We start from the raw sequence: 22,630 nt of genomic DNA on the forward strand, positions 1-22,630 counted from the left end.
TTTATCTTTTAACATCCTTTATTTTTTATTTTATCGTATTCTACTAATAATCTTCTTTGTTTTGTCTTTTTGCAATAGTTTAATAGTTTTTTTACCAAACACTCTGTATATAGATATGTGGCAGTATGAGTTTTAAGATTCCGTGTTACGCGTTGACAAAAGTGGTTCTGCTGAAATAGCATAGTTAGTGGCACTAATTAAATTTTAAATTATGTGATTTTGTGGAGTATGCCTTTGTTGTGTACTAGTTTTGCAAAAGGTAATCTGCAGAATGTACCGTAAGCATTAAAATCGGAGTTTCCTTTGTGGTGGTCGTGTATGCTATTATTGATAGATATATTTTGTATGTACAACGCACAGGCATCAAAGGGATGAAAATAATTTATGTTGAAGGATTGAGCGAAAACTACAAATAGACCTAACAATGTTAGTTGTCGGGGCTTTGATAAATTTCATTCGTAAGACATTTTTACTGCTGAAATATATTGCAACATGTGTTTTCAGGCAAGCAAACTATTAAAAATCCTCAACACGTATGTGTATATCGTTAAGGAATCCGATAAATACGAAACGTCCAACAAGCACGCGAGTGTAGCTGTCAAACTGGAAAGTTTTAATTAATATGTAGTAGGATATACTGAAACTTTTTTGATATTTCTAACAGATAAATTTCAGTGCTGTGTAAAACGAATCCTATTAATTCTGCCGCTTTCCAAAAAAGATGCTTCTAACCAGACAGCGACTACGTGACGATCAAGACTGCACTATCATTTGCATTTGCAGCAGACCCGCAAACGTAACTTGTATGTTATATCAACATATGGACTGCATCACGACAAAAAATCTTTCCAGGATTATAAATTTTGCATCTACTCTTGTAAAATATTTGCCAGTCGAAATTTCCCTACCCAGCTGACACCTTACACAAAAGGTCACGTAATCAGAAACTGTGATACGCCAAATTCCTGACCTAAGAGTTATAAAATATTTATTGTATTCGCCAGCATACAGCGAGATCGGGTCATTCTGCCACCACGACTACCGCAAGCTTCATCTAGATTACTAAATAACAGCAGGATACAACTAAGCTGAGATGAGAATCATTCCTGTGAGTGCTGGGCACAAAAGTGCAAAACATACTTTTTTATTAATTTTTACCTAAAAACTTTCTGGAGGTACTGTACTGTTTATAATCAATAGCGCCTCATACACGAGCGGATTATCCGTACGGATATTTAATCCAGACGGACTAATAAGGTTCTAAATTACTTCTACTACTTCTAAATTAATATTCGAAAAATGATTATTATTTAAACACTCGATTTTTGTTGTCAAAATTTGTCAAGTAAAATTTATTGTTAACGGGCTTCTTCCAAGCCGTCTCCAAACTCCACAACAATAAAATCATATTCTAGCCTCGTTGCCATTCCTTTTTGACCAAAATTTGCAAAAATTGAATTACTGAATGTTTATTTACTCCGCGTTACAGCTACTTTTTAGAGCTTTTTTAAATCCTTTTTACATATAACAAAGCCCCTTATACACAAAAATAAACGCCAATATTCAAGGACTTTACCTGAAAATTACTTGATGCGAAATCTACATCTTCAGACCTCCAAATTTTTGTGAAAGGTCTTCTAAGATCTCCTACATCGCTCTGAACTTAAAATGCTTTAATTTTAAGACACCCAGTATAAGTAAAAAAATCGGAAGTTTACATCGGGTAAATTTGGCTTTTTATAAAAGTTATGACATATTGTCAGAAACATTAAGTTAAAATTCACTTTTTTAATGCTCTCTACATTTACAATTTACAAGTATGATACACAATGAGCAAATAATAAATGTCCCAGTTTTTTTGTTCACCGATCGTACGTCAAAAGTGTATCTTGCCGTTCATAGATCATTTGTAAATTAATTTTCATTTGTAATTTAATTTTTGGTGAAAAATTATTAATATTTATACCCCCTATATCATCATGGCAATCGTAATTAAAACCCTATAAGAACCTAATGCCAGAGAGAAACACAAGTTATATTTATCAATTGTCAAAAACAGACGGGATCATGTCTTGTTCTTGATTCACACTACCCCCACCAGCAAATAAATAAAAAATAAACAATAAATACTTACTTACTTAAATATTTACTATACAGACAGTTCGCAAAAATATTTTTTGTATACTTTCCCGAAAACATCTGTTTTAGGGACTCATATACGTCCCTAAAATGAGTCTTTTCCGGACAATAAAATAGTACGTAAAATGGATTCATCTGCTATTCCAGACTCGGTTTCACCTCGTTCGGAAACAGCAACGATTCGTCCGCAAAAAATGTGTTTTAGGTACTTGTAACAAAAATCACTATTATGTATACGCTCCTGAAAATAGTTGTTTTAGAAACTCAATTGAGTCTCTAAAATGAATTTTTCCGAACTCAATAAAATAGTACGTAAATCAATAAAATAGTACGTAGAACATTTTTTGGTTAGAGCGCGTCAATTTTGAAGAAAAGGTCGACGTTTCGCCCGATCTTGTGAGGGGCGTCTTCAGGACAAGAAGAGGAAGAAAATAGAAGTTATAGCACGGTAACTCAATATCTGAACGATACCAGAGACGAAACCATAACTGTATTGTGTTATCACGGTAACTCCCATAACCTCCCTTTTTCTTACTTTTCTTGTTCTGAAGATGCCCCTTACAAGAGCAGGCAAAAGGTCGACCTTTTCTTCAAAATTGACGCGGTCTAACCCAAAAAGACCCAGATTTCAATCAGACTCTGGTCGCGAAAGTCTGCTTACAGCACGTAAAATGGTTATTTTACGTCCTCAGTACCCAAAAGACAATTTTTCCGGACGAAAAATTCAATTTGATTACTGTGGTGGCGACATTTTTTTAATCAATAAGAGGTGTGAATTTGTTTTTAAGAGCTTTAACAAAAAAAAAATTTGTAACATGTACCTAAAACCTTTTTTGCGGAGTTACCTGCTTTTCCAGACTCGGCTTCGCCTCATCGAGAAGTAGGAACGATTCATCCTCAAAAACTGTAAGTATTTAAGTACTTGTAAGAAGAAATAGCTATTGTGTATGAAATATGTAATAAAATAAATAAAATCGATAAATGAAATCGCAGTTGTACAGTTAACTTCAAAAGATAATAAAAGTAAGACGAATTTAAATTTGGTGTCTCCTAAACTCTTGCCGATAAAACAATTTTGTCATTGTTTGTAAAGTTTACACATAATCATATTTACAAAGTTAAATAGAGTTAAAATAAATCTGTAATAATTCTGTCAGACACAATTACTCAACAAACAATAAAAGGATTTATTCTTTATGAAGTTTTTTTTTCTTGAATATACGTATACATAAATAGTAACGAAGTTTCTAATTCTAATATCTGTTTCCAGTTAGATATTTAATGTAAAGCAAAAGTCATTGTTGTTATTGTTGAAATAAGACATAATCTATTATTGCTGTTTTTATTTTCGTAGGTAATTACTGCACACTTAATTTTGTGTATATTTATGTCAGATAAAGTCCTGGGATTCTACATTTTACGACAGCGCTGTCGTGCATTTTTATCTAGAAGTGGGTGTACGAAATGTTATCAGAAAATTTAAATGACTCATAATATTTTTCATTAAACATTTCGTGCGCCTTTTTTTGTATAGGTACGTGTATGTCATAATTAGGGTTGTTTATTTAAGCCCTTGGGGCTAGAAAGTACGGTTTATTTAATAGAGAATTTTTGCGGGTTATGTTAAGCGACTACTTGGCGGGTGGTCGCCAATGTAAATGTGTGCTTTGCAGGCGTAATATCGACTTTGCAGTTTCGGATTAAGCGGCAATACATCGTCGGGGTTTTATTTGCACTCGCAATGATACTCCCTACTTTATTTGATATTGTATTAACATAATGGCGTGTGGTAAGACAAAAGCGGCGACTTCTATTGTCTGTCTCACTTTTATGATGCATGGGTGGATGAAAGTGCATGGTGTTGGTGGCATTAGCAATAATTGATGTGAATTATGTAGGTGATTTTTTTTCTCCGGTTTGCTTTTATTGCGTTCTTGTTTTTATTGTCGTTCGTGTCTAATTCTTTGCCTGCGTTTTTCCCTGGGATCTCTTTTCGTAACAAGAAAGTGGCTGTTTTACTTCGGAAACTTTCAATCGTTGGATGTAACATTTATGCAACGGGATCCTTTTCGACCTTCCGCACATTTCTTAAATAATGCCAACTCCAAGTCATGCAATTTAGATCCGAAACCCTCGCGAAGCCACATAATGTGACACATTTTGATCGAGGGTTTTTCAACTGACCGCTTTACCTCCTTGATAAATTTCAACAATATGTATACCTCACGAAAGAACATACCGTATCAATTAGAATCTTTGTCATTGAAAATTGGTAGTTTTAGTCTTCGACAATTGTTAATTAAAAAGGAGTTGTTACAGTAGGTAACTAGCAAAATATAAAAAAATCTTGACATAAATTTTATTTTTTTTTTGTGTTCAGCCCTACTCGGTTAAAGATTCTTTAATTTCTTCAAGTAAGTCCACACCATTCCAGAAATAAATAATTTTCTAATTGTCCTCTCTTTCTGTAGCGATGATATTTAATAGGAAACTAAACTAGTCTATTGAAACATTTTGTTTTATTTATCCTGTCCCAGTAATTGGATTAAACTACATCATTTCAAATGAGTAATAAATAAAATTTCTAAAAAATCAAGTATGCCATAAACAAACTATTTATCTGTAGAGTATGACAAATACAATTATGAGGAAAAGTTGTTTAAAATCAACGTTTAGGCTCCTATTACAAATTTCAAAATCATCGGCCAACTATGATTTTTTTATTTTTTTTATTTTTTTTTTCTAGGGTAATTGACTTAAAATTTATTTAGTACAAATAATCTAAATGTATTTTTTATTCGTAATAAACTGTTAAAAATAAAATTCTTTGATTTGTGAATTAATAAACATATGATTTTGAAATTTGGTAAACGGGCCTAAATGTTGATTTTAAACAACTTTTTGAAATAACTTTTTCTCGTCTTTACATTTCAAAAGGCACTTTACAGAAAAATAGTTTTTTTTGAAAATTTCGCAAGCATACTTAATTTTTCTAAACTAACATAAATTAGTCAATAATAACCAAACAGGGCTAAACAACAAAAAAAAATAAATCGAGAGTTTTTTATCTTTTACAAAAGTCACTTCATCTATCCGTGGACACACAGCAGAAAGTCTCTGATAATGTTTTCAGCTCGGTTTTTAGATTTCCTCGCTTTGTGAACTTTACAATTCTTGTGGAAAAACAATTTTATTTAATTAGAGGTTATTTTTACATCATAAACTTTAATTAAAACAATTATCATGGTGGGTTGCCATTAAAAAAAAAAAAATCAAAACTCGAAAACAAAGAAATTTCGAAAAATTTTATTCGCTACACGCTACACTAGTTATTTTTTCGTAAAGTGGTTAGTTTACGAAAGAAATGCTTAGTTCCATACGTTATGTTCACCTGGTATGTATACACTTTCGCGAAATTTTTAACTGGAATAAAATTTATAATTTGAATATAAGCGATTCTTGTAAAAAATTCTGAAACAGGCCGATTTTTATTTTTCCTTGTGCATCATTTGATACATATGATTTTTCTTTATCTGCTTTCTGAAATGCACAGCCACCTATAACTTTTTTTCAAATGTAATGGTAGGACAAGTGACACCTCATTTTAAAATTCTTAAGTTGCATACTATTTAATGCAATAAATGTTCAAAATGGGCACCGTTCTTTTTCGGACAAATTAGAAATCAAAAATAACATGCATTTCTTACCATTTGCATTATTTCGGGTGATTTACCTAATTTTATTCCTAAAACATTCATGAAGGTCTTCAATGTTATTCGATTTTGTCGCAAATCACATTCGAAATGTTGCAAAACGTAAGGAATACATGTTACAATCGTTTTGCAGTTTGTCAGGAAAGGAACGATATCCATTTTAAATATTTGTTGCATAAAATAGAATTCATCTTATAAGTTTGGTTTTATTTTTTATCACGTAGTCTTTAAAAAATAATCAGAAAATAAATAGTACATTGTATTTCTTGCAAAACGACCTTTGAAAGGAGGTGTCACTTGTCATACCATTACATTTGAAGAAAAAGTTATAGGTGGCTGTGCATTTCAGAAAGTAGATAAAGAAAAACCATATGTGTCAAATGATGCGCAAGAAAAAATAACAATCGATTTTTTACAAAAATCGCTCATATTCAAATTATAAATTTAATTCCAATTAAAAATTCCACTTTGTATACTGAAAACGCATATAATAGAAAATTAGTTCAAAAGTTTAAGAAAAGATTAAAAATTTTGAGTTAGTTTTTTGTAAGACGTTGAAGAAAACACATTACATCTCTCTAAATCAACTGCATTTTTATTTAAAACCCATAATACCTGCTAATAAATCTTGTGGTAGTTTAATTGCAATTCACCAACACAATAGAATTATAAGTATATTTAATCATATTTTTTGTGCTAACATCTAGGCCACTGTTTTTATTACATCTGGACCCCATGTGGTCCAAATTCTCTTTATTTATTATTATTGTTTTTCGTGAAATACAAACGCAAGCACATTTATGGAAACGGGAAAGAAGTGTAATGGGAAGATTTCTTAGCTTTACGCATTGTAACATTTTGACTACGCAATATTACTACTACTCCACGGCTGCCTAATAACTTTTCTGTTTATTTCTTTTTTATAGGATTTAGTAAATTATTAATAAGTAATTCGTTGTGTCCCTCATTTTTACAATTTATAAATCGCTTTAAGCAAAGCATCGCGATTTATTTACGCTTTGTGTAAGTACATACAGGGTGCGCCAGAACTCGCGCCCCAGAGAAAAATACCATATAAGGTAAGATACCAGGAACATGGAGAAAATGTTAAAAAAAATTATGTAAAAAAATTTCGAAGTTATGAGGGTTTAAAGTTTGTACTTTGACTCTTATTTATTTCTATTGTAAAAATAATTTTCAAAGTTTTTTTGCTATAGGCTATTAAAAGAGGAAACAAAGAAGCTGTATCCTAAATTGTAACTCAGTTCAATGTTATTTGTGGCTTTTATTGGCAAAATTTTTGTCCCTTTACTAAATAATTGTAAAAAAACATATACAAGATCATCAGTATCATTAAATAGATATAAAAAAATGTCAAATGTCAAAAAATAAATGGCAAAATTTTTTGACAGATAGAATTTTTTAACATTTTTTTTCATGTTCCTGTTATTTTACCTTACTTGAGAATTTTCTCTAGGGCGCGACTTCTGGCGCAGCCTGTATAAGGTTTTGGTAGGTCTTTCCTATTTATTAAGTAATGATAATGAAAAATGCGTTTGAGTCGTTTGTGCGTATCGGCTTGTTCTTTTCGAGATGGATCGTCTTTCATTTAAATAATTCATATAAATTTCCGATATTGAATAATTTGGGTTGGGTATTCATAATATATGAAGTGGCTGAGCCTCCCTCGAAAATTTCTTGACATGGCAATAAAGCAAACACGCAAGTGAGCGGGGGGGCGGCGAAAAAAAGATGTGTTATAGACATTTCACGGACTTTAGCTGGGTAAATTTATTTTTGTGAAAGGCAAAAAATGTGCGGAGCTTTTGAGGGAGCAAAAACGGAAAGTCTGTGGTCTCGAAGGACCTTAGCTTATCTTCCAGCGGCTCTGCGTCGTTTCCTTCTAACTTTATTAGGAATATGAGTCCATGTCGGCCGTGGTTGTTGCGTCTTTCTCCCCGAGAAAATGCTTCACCAGTTTGGCGTCCATTAAAATGCGAATGTTGTTCATTTTTCATTTTTTACGAGATTTAAAAAGTTGCACGCAAACCTCGAGATGTTTTATTTTATATTTTGCGCTTTTGTAGATGCGAGAGGGTTAATGTTTTATTACAATATGCGTTTCGGAATTTATGCCGCGCGCCGCCCTTTGTGCTGTTTTAAAACCGTATTTATGAACACTATTTTACTAACTGTTTTTCTTATTCGCCTGTCGAGATGATAAATGGCTTTTTATGAGTAGCGACCCGGTCTGAGCCCCCAAAGGTGGTTACATGAAATTACGCAAAAATCTCTCATCGCTTAAACACCCACCCATCGATCTTACTTAGCAACTTATTACTATTTTTAGATGCACATCATTTCAGGTATTTGACATTTTTTAGTTGACACGCTGTGAGCGCAGAAATTAAAATCTCAACTCAGTTTTTTTGTAAAATAATATAGGTAGACGCAAGATTATAATTCCAATATTTAATTGAATCTGAATTAATAACTGGAGGAAATTATAATTCACTGATTAATTTGCGTCCAATATTGTAAAACTGAAGAAGAAATTTTGTAGAATCGAAATGTGCTTAGATAACTTATTCTAAAGTTAATTAGACTGTAGACATACAGGGTGTTTTAAAACTCGCGTCCCAATGAAAAATGCCAAGTAAGATACCAAGAACATGGAAAAAATTATGTAAAAAAATTCTATCTATAAAACTTTCCAAATTGTGGAGGTTTAAATTTTGCACTATAATCCTATTCATTACTATTGAAAAAATAATCTTACATGTTTTTTTGCTGCAGGCTATTAGTAGAAGAAACAAAGAAGCTGTATCCTGAATTATAATTACATATCTTTAACGTTATTTGAGGCATTTATTATTTTTACTGAATAATTATGAAAAAACATATACAAAATAATCGGTAACAATAAACAGAAGACATAAAAAAGTTAAATGTCAAAATTTTTTGTTAGACAGAATTTTTTTTACATTTTTTTCGTGTTTCAGGAATTTTATCTTACTACTAACTTACATTTTTCTCTAGATCACGAGTTCTAAAACACCTTGTATACATGAAAAACTTACATTAAATCTATAGACCGTTAAAACGACTCCTGAGGCTAAGGGCTTGCCCAAGAGTGGTACCAGAAAATACCACCACTCATACAGAAGTTGAGAGAACTGCAAGTTTAAAGAGAGTTAGAATTATGTACTTAAAAAAACTCTTATAATAAGCAGGATTTAGGGCCATTTGTGCTTATACCTGTTTAACACACCCTCTATGCTATACGCTTTGCAGTCGACTGTTTGTAGCAAAATCTTACCATACAGTAGAAGTTATGCCGCTTCATTAAAAAATGATTTCAACTACTGTATTTGTGTTAAAAGTTCTAACCATCTGACGTCTAATTCGACTGGACAACTTTAGCTTTTATGATAAAAGATTAGATATGCATTTGCAGGAAAAAACGCTCTTTAAAGTCTAATCCGTAATAGAACTTCGAAAAAAAATCTGAGATTTTTAAAACATAGAACTAGCTACCTTTTACAATTATTAAGTAAAATAGTATAATAATACAATGTACGATTTATTTCCTGATCTGTTCGAAGTTTTCAGGTGAGAATAATTAATAGGTGTAATAAATTTCTTTTTACCAATAAAAATTAATAATTAACTGTAAGAATAAGTAATTAAAAAAGTAAAATCAGCTGAGCTTTCCTCTCAAATTTTTGGCAGTGTTTTCGTAGTGTGGTTCATATCTAACAAACATTTTGAGACAGAGTGTATAGATTCGTATTCTTATTTATTAGAACGGTATGTTATTTTTTACCTCCATTTTATTTTTATTAATAAAATTAAATAAGTAATACTTAAATCCAAACATTTTTTTTATTTGACCGATTTGTAAAGAGGTCAGATTTGTAAAGAGGTCGGATTTGTAAAGAGGTCAACTCAAAGGTGATCTAAATACCGGACTGTACTAGCTTATAGTAATATGTACTTTTATACTATCAGTTAAAGGTCAGCGATGAAGAGTCTATGTAAATTTTTCACAATAATTTTTGTAGTTGCATATACACAGTTCTTGATCATATTTTTTTATAGTTCCACAACCACGTATGATGCAAAATTTGATGTCATAATTGAATATTACATATGTCAAAATCTCTTCGATGTATGTCTTCCTGAACAAATACAAGTTATCGCGTTTTTATTACTCTACAATTAGCTTCATTGTTAACTACTCAAGTACATTCGTAACCCTGCGACTGTAATTGTACTACAAACATAAGGTGATAACGTGAAAAATTTATTGCTCAATTTACACACGTTCGATGTTACGTGCCACATGCCTCTCCAATAAGATGGTAATTACGTCAAAGTTTCCCCTTTTTTTCCGAAAATACGATTTCGTCACGTAATAACTTAATTACCCAAATAAAACCCAAAATTAGCCGTTTCTCTATGCACATGCAGCGCCCATAACCGTGAAATATGCCCATCGGACCGTCCATATATAAGCGCGATAATCGCCTAGAGTCGTAATTGCGGAACACGCAGCTCCTCTCGGACACGATGCTTTTAATTGTTCGCTTTCTTATAAAGTCCGTCGCCATCGTCTAATCCGATTTGGAGTCTTCTTATTAATTTATGAGCGGATTCCGACGATTCCCCTCGATCTGTTTACGGTATTGCGGATTGCGGTGGTTCGACGTGGCTTTATCATGCAACTCTCGTATAAATTAAGCATAACTAGGTGATTCCGAGAGAACCGGCCCGAAACTAACATCAGATTTCTATCGGACTGCAGTTGGAAAAACGGAATTCCTAAACGTTGTTTAATTTAATTAAGGAAGAAAGGGGCCGTTTAATCGATTAACTACCCTGATTCCGGACGATTTTAACAAAAAACATTGCTACCGAACGGACTTGATCTGGGCCCGAGTACAACTGACTTCGGTAAATATTTTCCTTGCTTTTAGGACAAATAAAACAATCAATTACGGCAATTAAGACCAAGAGGGAATCGAATAACGAATTTTAATGAAGTTCCACTCTCGGGAATTTTAAACATACTTAATATTGATGGAAAATCGATAGCATGTTTATGTATGTAAGTAGTAGCTACTTCCGTTTGATGTGTTTCTCAATTTCGACTTCGCCTAATGAACACTTTTCTTATTAAATATGCAAAAGCTTCTACGTTAATAGATATTTTTTTGTAAACAACCACACATTTTGTAATATAACAGTAATTAAAAAAAATCACTAATTTTATGATAAAATACTTACGTAAACTAAAATATTGTCGACTTGAGTATTTATACAATTCGTATACCACGAAAGAACTTCACCAACTACAATGATAGCTGACAAGATAACGAGAAATGTAGGAGGGGAAACTTCCCCATATATATTCGTAATGCAATTCAATCTAAAGCATTCCGACAAAAATTTGTAATTTTTGTTATCATGTATTTAGTCTTTGCCATTAAAGGTCATTGACAGACAAGTACAGGGCGGCCACAAGCGGGGGTGCAAAGCGTGCGACGCACGCCAGAGGGGGCGCCAAAACAGTAACAAAATTTAATTAAAAAAAGACATTTTGAATTTCGCAGTGAACAAAAAAAACTGCAAGAGAAATACAACCAAACAAAAAAAAGAAAACGTTACCTATGTGAAAAAACTAGACATGTGGCCGTTTCCTGTTACAGAGATTAGAGTTCGAACACTGTAAGATGTACACCGTGAGCCATTCAAACGGCTTGTTGGATTTAAATGACTCAAGGTGTTCATCTTACAATATTCGAACTCTAATAAAGGTATTGCGCCGCCAAGTTCACTGAATCTGGACTTCTGAATAAAACAAATTTTATATAGTTTCCTAGAACTTTTGGGTTAAAAAAATACACATACTAAGATCGCATCCAATGTCTTATTTCCTTTTATTAGTTTGCTTTATTACTTAGTGGATTCGTGCTTTGTGGTAGTCGAAAATTTGTTTTTAAATTAGTAATTTTTTTGGAAGTATTACAATTAAACAAAGTCTAGGTATCATTTTTTTAAATTTTTAATCCTATTTTAATTATACGTTTAGATATAATCATTGCAGCAAACAAAATTGCTGACAACTTAATGTAGAACCAAATTTTCCGATGATGCAAACTATACGCCCAAAAGAAAACCAAAACTCTTTGATTACAAACATCAAGACGAAGTTGTGCTAGATGCAAAAAATTATTTCAAAACTAACTTTTCTACAGGATTTTGAATCAAGTTTTGTCTTCTTTAAATAATGGGTTTGAAAAACTAACTACATTTAATGATACATTTGGATTTGTTGACAATATGTTGAATTCTTCGGAAGAATTATTAAAAAATTTCAGACTTTTAAAGCTTTAAAAATACATTTCATCGAAAAAACTATGCAAGAACCTTAAATATTTTACAATATCTTTTTGAAAATAATTTAATTTCTACTTTTCCTAAAACAGGAATTACATTAAGAATTTTACTTTCCTTACCAGATTCAGTTTTGTCTGGCAAAAGATCTTTTCTAAATTAAAAATCATTAAAAATTATTTAAGATTTACCATTGTTTAGTCTAGGCTAGCAGCTTATCTATTATTGCTATTGAACAAGAGCTGTTAGATAATTTAGATATGAAAGAGCTGGTTACAGAGTTTGCAAGGATGAAAGTGAGGAAAATACAATTTCTTTAAGGATTTATAGTTTCTATGATGTTATGTTTTATTTTCTTATTTGCGTTTTTAAAATCACAAATTTAATTTTTCATTAAATTTTTTTTTTGTTATTTTGTTTTATTTATTGGCACTTATATATTTTTAAGTATCATACCAATGTAATAAAATAAGGATACCCATATTTTCTTAACAAACTAACAAGGGGCGTCAAATTCAAATGTGCACGCGGGCGTCAAAACCTCTAGCGGCGGCCCTGGACAAGTATTTTCGCTCATTTCAGTTTGTTTACTGTTGGTGTAGTAGTCAAGTTAAGAAAATCTATAGAGAACAAACATTTTTTGCTTGGAATATTTTTATGAAGTAATCTCCACTCCCCATAAATATTTAAAATTATATACGCGCAATTTAGTTGTTAATTTTTGCAGGCATTTAAAATTTTATGGCAACGCAACATGAAAAAATAAAACAAAACACGCATGCAATATGTGTTCGGTGCATCGGCAATAATTTAGCAAAAGCGTTTCAACAATACATCAAAGTTCAATCGATAAGATTCATCTAGCTATAAAAATATTATTCCAACCATTTGAAGCTAAAATTTGACCAAGCTTTATTAAATTTTATTGTAAATACATAGCATTTTCATGCCCACAATCCGTAATTGTATTATGGACGAACCAATGTGCAAAATCATCTTTATTCCGCTTTGGAGTCATTCAGTTTTAATTGAAAGTTATGAAATGAATGAATCTTTCAGGTTCTCATTTTTCAGATTATTAATAACTACTACACTGTTCTTTGTCAGTTTGTAATTGCTAAACTTTTCAGTTTGTCTGATTTGATTGTTTACAAACCGGTACTCAAGAAGTTCTCAAAAATAACTGTTGATTTTAAATGAGAATTCGATAAACTTTCGCTTATTACATTCAGTATTTCAGTTAGATCTATAAACAATGAAAAATCCTAAAGTAAATAAAAATCAACTCTTTTAAAATACTTTTACTGAATTAATAGCACCGAATCAATATTTATTTACTCAGACTGAAACTGTATTTTTAGCGTTTAACATAATGTTAAAATTTTCAGGCTAGATAATAATGAATATCAAATTATAAAACTATAGCTTGAAAAGCTTGCAAAGTGACAATAATAAATACTCTCCATATTTTAAGTAAAATGTATTGTCTTATTTCATGAACTGAAAAACTTAGATATTAATTTCCTTGTACAATCCTCTGTAATTTTCCATGTTGTTACAGACAAATGTCTGATTTCCCAACTCAATGTATCATTGTTTCATTTTTAACGGTTTTTTGTATAGACATATTATGTTCCTATACAGGTGCGCCAGAACTCGCGCCCCAGAGAAAATTTTCAAGTAAGGTAAGATACCAGGGACATGAAAAAAATGTTTAAAAAATTCTATCTGTCAAAAAATTTTGACATTTATTTTTCGACATTTGACATTTTTTTATATCTATTTAAGGATACTGATGATCTTGTATATGTTTTTTTTACAATTATTTAGTAAAGGGACAAAAATTTTGGCAATAAAAGCCACAAATAACATTGAACAAAGTTACAATTTAGGATACAGCTTTCTTGTTTCCTCTTTTAATAGCCTATAGCAAAAAAACTTGGAAAATTAATTTTCCAACAGAAATAAGTAGAGTCAAAGTGCCAACTTTAAACCCTCATAACTTCGAAATTTTTATACATAATTTTTTTAAACATTTTTTCCATGTTCCTGGTATCTTACCTTATACGTCATTTTTCTCTGGGGCGCGAGATCTGGCGCACCTGTATGTAATACATACTGATGTGATAAACCGATTTACATTTTTCGACAGATAACATTTTGCACAAATACCAACAATATCTTGAGTGTAAAAAACGCAAATTGTTTTTTCTACACAGTGGTTATAAATGATCTTTATTTAGCCAGCTTTGGATTTTTTTACATCTAACTTTATTTGTGCCGCTCTACTTTTTTTGGAACCTCTAGTTCTGTCATTAGTGTCACTTATTAATTAATAATAAATTGTTTTTAGTTAAACTTTTATTGTTTCAACTAATTTCCAATAATAATTGATAATAATGTATACTTTGGAAGAAAACAAGTATATAATTGAAGTATATTTTCGAAGTGTATGCTTAGTAAACGGCGATTTTATAATTTTGAGTTAAAACAAGTAGGTACCCCTATTTTCGTAAAGCGGCATTTTTTATTTCACATGGAAAATTCACAGCTGGCTAGATGAAAATCATTTATAACCACTTTGTATAATGTAATTTAGCCTCTTAATAAATGTCAGTTTTTTTTACATTGGCTTTGTCACAATTCATAATTTTATAATTGTCTTCCAAACTTCTATCATGTTTTCCCATGTTTTTCCTTTTCGTTTTTAACACTGACTATGACACTGCACTGGCAAGACCACCAAATAAGACATTTGTTTTGATAGTTTTCTAACCTTTTTGAGAACAACCATTTTTTCACACTATGTAAATCTCTGAAAAATATGACAATTTTTTTTGACAAATTGCGTTTTTTTGCACTCAAAAGTAAATCTTGTATTTTACAAAAGTATGTTGTACTTGTCAAATTATTGACAATTCGTGACAATCTATAACAACGGATTGCGGAAATACTTTGAAATGTTTTTTATACAAAGTGATCCAGAAAGACGGAGTCTGTTGGCAACAGATTTGAAAGTATTTTTGTTAATAATTTAAAACACTGCAATCGGATAGGGTTTTGCTTGACAAATACTTGACGTACAAACCCACAAGATTGTTAAATTGTTTTTAATCAAAAGCGTACTCGAATGGTAAGCTTTAAAAATTAGGGTCAGGATTGCCAACATATTCAGTCATTGTGGATCACTTTGTACTTTTGCTCACTGACACTGCTTTTCAACTAAAAACTATCTTTTTCAACTAAAAACAAACTAGAAGATATGCTGTTCGACCAATATAAACAAACCGCGGAGTGAAAAGGGTTTCTTCAACAATTTATTAAAATCAGCATCTTCCATATTTACTCTTATTATGTCAGAAAAGTTTCACATTTCAAATATGATTAATGTAAGTAATGACAAGATTCTGATTTGCGCATACATAGACACCGATTTTATCAATTTTATTTATCATTTAACGTAAAAAGTTAAGAGTAGGCAAACTCTTAAATTAAATTAAATATTAAAAATTAAAGCTAATGTTACCTTTGAAAATGCATTATTGATGTAAATGTAAATTTATAAATTAAGTCTTAAATGACAAATATGTTTAAAGGCAAACCTGCTGTGTTGAGTTAAATTGTCCCAAAAATACAAAGCAAGACACTTCAATACAATAACTAACTTTTTCCAACACTAATATCTTATACTGTTTCTATGGTGCATTTAAGCTTACCTCTTATGTGACCGTTAATATACGCTCTTCTATAAAATACGTCGTGAATGACAACGTATCTTATAATGTACAGGGTGCTGCATTTTGGATGTCCGAATAGGGAATCTCCGAAACTAAGAGGTTTAACCAAAAACGAGTGATACATTATGGGGCTCATTTTTGAGAAAATAATATTGGTTAAAACCGCATCCCGCTATCGTCTTTTGTTTTCGACTTACAGACATTTTGGCGAAATCTAAAAAATTCATATCTTCGTTGTTATAGAAGATACGGATTTGAAATAAAGACATTATGCAGGCACTTTTTTACGAGGAATTTAATAATGTAGTTAACAATTTTTTTCAGTTATTAGTTTAGCCGTAATAAAATAAACTTGTATTTTTTTAAATAGAAATCATAGGCGGCTATGGCAATTTCGAAAAGCTTATTTTATTCTGATCTAAAAAATATAAATTTGTAACAGAATATTTTTTATAACTATATTTAAAAAATGAAATACATATTTTATTTGATAATAGTTGGCCATGGAAAACTATTTCACTCCAAATGTGTAAATAATAATCAATAAGAGTTTTGTGATCTGTAAAATAGATGAAAAAATAGATAAAATTAAAAAAATTAAAAAAATACGCTACGGTAGAAGCATTGAATAAATATGCGAGCGCTTCAGAACAAAATTATTACATATTTTTAAAAAGTGTAAAAATAGGAAAAACAAATGTGTCAACAGTCAACACAATTAGAAAAAACATTTTTTTGATGATCTAATGGAGGTAGGATAACGTTTCACATAGACGGAATTTGGGTATTTGAATATCCATATCGTCATTTTTGTGTCATATAAAATATATTTTATTGAAGAATTAAAGCGGCTTTTTTTTACAACACTCTATGTATCACTAGAAGTTACAATGGTAATGTTAGCTTGTTTAAAAACAAAGAAATGTTATTAGTCGCCAATAAGTTGATTTACGATTTATTTTGCATTTTTTTCATTACTTAGTATGTACTTAGAAAACTCTTTCATTAGTGACACTGGTTGAATAATACAGTTTAAATCCGTTTAGTTGAAGAGGCAACATTTTTTCATGGCCAACTGCGAACAAACATCAAAGATAATTTTTTTTTGTTAAAAATGTATTATAATAATTTGTTACAAATACATATTTTTTAGATAAGAAAAAAACAAGCTTTTTAAAAATGACATAGCCATCTAAGATTCCCATTTAAAAAAATACAAGTTTATTTTATAACGGCTAAACAAACAACTGAAAAAAATTAAACTACATTATTAAATTCTACGTAAAAAATAATGTCCTTATTTCAAATCTGTGTCTTCTATAATAACGAAGATATGAATTTTTTTAGATTTTGCTAAAATGTCAATTTTTGTCTATAAGTCGAAAACAAAAGACAATAGCGGGGATGCGGTTTTAACCAATATTATTTTCTCAAAAAATGAGCCCCAGAATGTATTACTCGTTTTTAGCTAAACCTCTTAGTTTCGGAGATTCCCTATTTGGACATCCAAAATGCAGCACCCTGTACATACATACATACACTTAAATTGACATTTTGTCAATTTCGCGCAATTGCTTCATAACAATTTCTAAATTTAATAAAATTTCTTATTCAATATCAGTGTTGTAAAAAATTTTGAAGACAACAAACAAAAGTTTTATAGGTAGTTTAAAAATCCCGGTCTACGTATAAAATTCTCGCTCCCTAACGGTCGCTGAAATTTAAACTATACCACCTCGATTTTTAAACTGTCTATAAAACTCTTGTTATCTTAATAGCTATAACTCAATGTCTACTTTTAAAATACATAATCTCAATGCATTTTTGGTAGGTAACAAGCTATACATCTAGAAAGTAAAACGTTATAATTATTAAATTGTGAAATTTTAAAAAACTTCCTTTTTCTAATCAAATAAAAAATGTAAATTTAATTTGACAATTTATTGGCGATTTATATTACCTTTTCGGTAACATTACGACTCAAAAATCCCATGCCAACCTATCTATGAATAAAAAAACTTGTTTATGAAGAAAACAACATTTTTTAAAGTTATTCAACAATTTGTATTAATAAAACAGTGGTTATTATTTTAACTTAAAATAACATATTTATACACGTATATTAATCTCTTTAATATAAAACACACCTTGTGTTAATTTTAACACGTGAAAGAACTCACCAAGAAAAACAACTTTTCTATGTAACATTTTGCAAAATTCTTATTAATTGTTTTTATTGTTTTGCTACATAATTTTGTGTAAATTAGCCGCCCAATGTTATTAAATAATCACAATAATGCAGTTTCAAGTAGTTACGTGTCTATCACAACGAAAACATTTCGGAGTTTTTAATTTGACAATTTCTCATAAGCAAGTATACGTTTTGATATGTCATCTTTCCAAATTTTAAATCAAATTTGAAAGCTTTTATTGAAAAATTACAAATAAAAAAAATGTATTATTTATCAAGATGTGTTACATGTTAAAATTAACACACATATTTCTGATACACCCTGTATATTGTGGCTTATCACCAGTGTTAGGCAGTCGGGATAAATTTACCTTGCGCTATAGCGGTGCCGTTGTGCACTTTTCTGCGAGTCAAATTTCCGAAGTGTAATCACTTAATTTTTGAGTCTCGCGCAATAAGGTAAACCTGTCAAGGACTGTTGCACTGTTACCACATTTTAATAATTTTAATAATTGTTATTTTAATATTTTTAGTGAAACTCAGGTACATGTTACATTACAGTAGTAAGTACCCGGCTTTCAATGTTTATTTTACTCAGTTTTTATTAACGAGTTCAGATGCTGTTTTTATCACAATATTCACAAAAACTTTTTAAAACGGTAACTTAATTAAATCAGATCCCGTGAAAATATTGTTTTAATTATGCATATTTTATAACTTGATGAATTTTAAAAATACTGCCCGTGAAACCAAGCATCAGATTAAAAAAATATATTGAGTGTAGCTTTCTGTTATTTTTGAGGTAGGTAGTGATGTTATAATAATAATTATTTTTATTTGTGTCGGTGGAAGCCGTGCGTGATGGAATCGCAAAATTACTTTCGCAAATGGTCGTTTTCGTTGTCGATGCGTCGTATAAATCATGGAGCACACATATAAAAGAGAGAAAAAGAGAAGAAAAAAATGATGAGTAATATTGTGTCTAAGTTCGAAGCAGCGCGAGATGTGTGTAAATATGTTTTACGAGTTACTTTTTTCTGTAGCGAGGCGTAGATCAGGTGCGGACCTAGAGTGAGGTCTTCAGCTACTTCTAACGAAAGACCGGGAGGCATAATCCACAGGAGACAAAGCTGTTCTTATCTGTGTTGTCTATCAGTTCGGACGGATATCCTCCAGTAAAGTCAATCCGCATTCCAAACAGGCAAGATAAGTGTGGTCGGTCTCGCGTCTCGAATATTTAATTCGAAACGGTCACCGTTAAGTAAATCGTCATTATAAACATCCTAATTTCCGTATTTACGATTGTGTTTGCATTCCTTCGGCGGTAATTTTAGAAGCGCTCGGCGCCCTCGTCTTCTCCGTCCTCCTGCGGCCAACTTTCCGTAAACATATCTTTCACCGTGACAGATAACTAACGACACTTTGTGTGTTTTTTAATTTTTCCTTTTGTCATCGTCAATGCTGGCAGCCAGATTTTCAACGTGTCGTTAAAATTCTTTTCATTGTTACGCGACGGTGTCACCGTCCATAAATTGATAAGAGCAATGTCGTCGCATTCAATCTAGAGACGAATTAAACGCAATATAAATACGTTATTATCGCAGCACGTTAAAGGGGTTTAAAAAGCTGACTCAAAAAATCTCCACGGCCATATATCTTTATCTCCACGGCCGGAGTAATCTTTTAATTCACTTAAGTGAATGCAAATGTCTCGTGGTCTTGTCGAAACGATTTACAGGGGAACATTTTTGGCAGCTGCTGGCGTTCTGACAACCTTCGTTTGTTACTTCGCCGCTTTTTTCCTATTTCGTTTATTTTTTAGAGCCTATAATGCGGAAATACGTCTTACGGATGTTGCGGTTCACTGCATTATTTATCCCATAATTTCCGTAAGTACACACTTTTGAATCAATCCGTCACAGACCTCAAGACATTCGACATGTAGCGTCTTTACTTGCATCAAACGTGAAATAAATTGTGCACAGAAACTGCAATAAAACCGCTTCCGGAGGGCATAAACGTTTTAAATTGGTTTTTTAAACCAACTGATATCGTTTCCTCAAATTGTATGATTAAGAGAAATTTTCAACTACTGCACCAGAATAAAATCCTAGACTTGATAAACGGCTATAACGAACCACATTTGCATTGCATTTGATGCGATATTTATTCGAAAAATATCTGACAGAATGTTCATACAAATAAATATTTATTATACCCATGAAACTCATGATTGATTTATTGATAATTATCTATTACGATCTTCCTATAAAAGTTTTGTCATCATCCATTTTATTTGGTGTTAATAATTTGCCCATATTCGTATACAGAAAAATGTTGATTCTAACATATTAAAACTAAACGATTTTGCAAATCAAAAAGCAACCATTTTTTGATTCTTTTCACTTAAAATCATAACATATAGCAAATAGCTCTAGATAATTTTAATGTAAATAAATTTAGTAATAATTCATTGGTTATGAATGTAAATTGTGGATACAAAGCCATTAGCTGTAATTATCATAATACCAAAATAACTCAAACAAATGACAACTCAATAGAAATGCCTTGTCTTGTTGGTGGCAATGGCAATGTAAAAAGCATTCATAATTTTGTCCTGTTTATTCAACCTTTTTTTACAAGGATGCAATTTGCATTTCCATTGAAACGCACTTTGATATTTGATACGAAATATGGAACGTGTCTTTGGACACCCCATCATAGTATGAAACTGTCTTGAAACCAATTTAACCAAACAACAATTTATAGAAAAACTCTTTTTCGATTTATCTTTAAAGATATCGCGAGGAATGGAGTAATTCTTTGCGGATAGAAAATCATCACCAGGTAAAAGGCGCTTGGATATATTTATTTCTATACTTTTGAAGCTGAACACTTTTGTATTGGATAGGATTTAAATCAGATTTTTTTATTTCACGGTAAATGATAACTTATCGTTTGAACACAATGAAGGAGAACCTCAAGTCTCAACGTTCCTATATACAACCCATTCTCTCTTAAAAAGTCAATTTTATGCCATAATTTTATCAGAGCAAGTTTCGACGAGACGTCTTGAAGTGTTCACTTCCAACCAATTCCCAGTCCTTTAATATTAAAACAAAACTTGCTTACACGATAATAAAATGGTATTTAAATAATTTTTATTATTCGATATTTAAAAAATAAATGTTTACTTCAATTTTGACGCCCATGTAGCAATTTTCCTGTCCAACAAGTCGAAAACTTTAGAAACATTGAAATTGTATATTACACTAATTACCACAACAAACTGTAATTTTTTTCACTTGGAATGGTTGATTATTGTCAAAATGTTGCATTTTTTGCAAGCTGTGCTATATATTAGCGTGTTTACTGCAGTGTTCCAAGATTTTTTTTAAAACACAACGAAATAAAATCACTTACGTCACGGCGCTAAGAAAACATTGCGGAATCAGATGTACCGTATTAAAAGGCTGCATTTTACGCCATCAAATTTTTGGCTTCAGTCCACAATAATTTCCATTGTGTGTGTTAAATTGTGGCGTTGCTAACGGAATGTTTCCGTACTTTATTGTTCATTGTTACCAACATAGTTATTTGAGGAAAGCTCCCTTGGTTGTCTTTGGAAGATCATATTATTTACAACACATAATTGAAATTGAGAAGCGCAAGTGGGACGCTGTTAAAAGTATCCATGCCCTCTTGAAAATACCTTGAATACACCATATTTCACTTAGAAATGTTGGAAATCTTCCGTGCACTTCCATATGAATTTATGTTTAATTTAAATGTAAATTTTATCGAAAATTAAATGACGCCTAATTTTAAAACATCAGGGATTGAGTGCCTACAACAAATTAAAAAACTGTAAAGCAAGATTAAAAGATCGAGTAAAAATGTTGTTCCATTTAATTAAAATTTACGATTATTTCGAGAATGTTGACGATGCAATTAAAAAGGTAAAAAGTAACAAGAGTGGAAACTGCGCTGTTCGTTGACACGATTTTATGTGATAGTGTGGCGTCTTGACGTCCATTGGACTAAACAAATCTCGAGAATTTGCTTGCATTCGTCTCTGACGAGTTTTATATCGCCGTTTGGGAGTTTTACACTCGACCAAGTGACCACAGAATAATTGCGAGGGGTTCAAGGAAACAAAAACATGAAAGTTTCGCTGCAAACACCTTTCATTGCAATTAATCACAGCGCAGAAGACGTCGTTTTAATTATGAAAAGTGAACCTCGCTCTTGGCGCTGTTTAATTATATCAACAGTTTTAAGTAGGAGCACATGCCACATGTTTGACTATTTCAAACCGTAAAGTTGTGGCTCGTTTTTTCTGTTGTCATTTGTAACATGTTTCTCTAATGAATGACAACAACTGGACCATTATCATTTAGAGCTTTGTGACAAAAAAAAATGTTTTGGTCTGTAAATCGATGGTTCTTTGT

General features: G+C 31.3%; 1 protein-coding gene across 2 annotated transcripts in view; it reads right to left on the bottom strand.

Moving 5' to 3' along the window:
* Nucleotides 1–22,630, bottom strand: part of LOC123015755 — a 74,248-nt gene that overhangs the window by 50,871 nt on the left and 747 nt on the right. The window contains exon 2 of one of the 2 annotated variants that reach the window (XM_044415671.1): nt 8,933–9,028. The exons of the other annotated variant lie outside the window; for it this stretch is intronic. The gene's annotated coding sequence lies outside the window, so the exon portion shown is untranslated. The remainder of the gene's footprint in view (nt 1–8,932; nt 9,029–22,630) is intronic. 2 annotated transcript variants of the gene reach the window in all.

Source organism: Tribolium madens, unplaced genomic scaffold, assembly GCF_015345945.1.
Source record: "Tribolium madens isolate multiple individuals breed KSU strain unplaced genomic scaffold, Tmad_KSU_1.1 Scaffold_19;HRSCAF=116;Tcas5.2_LG9, whole genome shotgun sequence".
NCBI lineage: Eukaryota > Metazoa > Arthropoda > Insecta > Coleoptera > Tenebrionidae > Tribolium > Tribolium madens.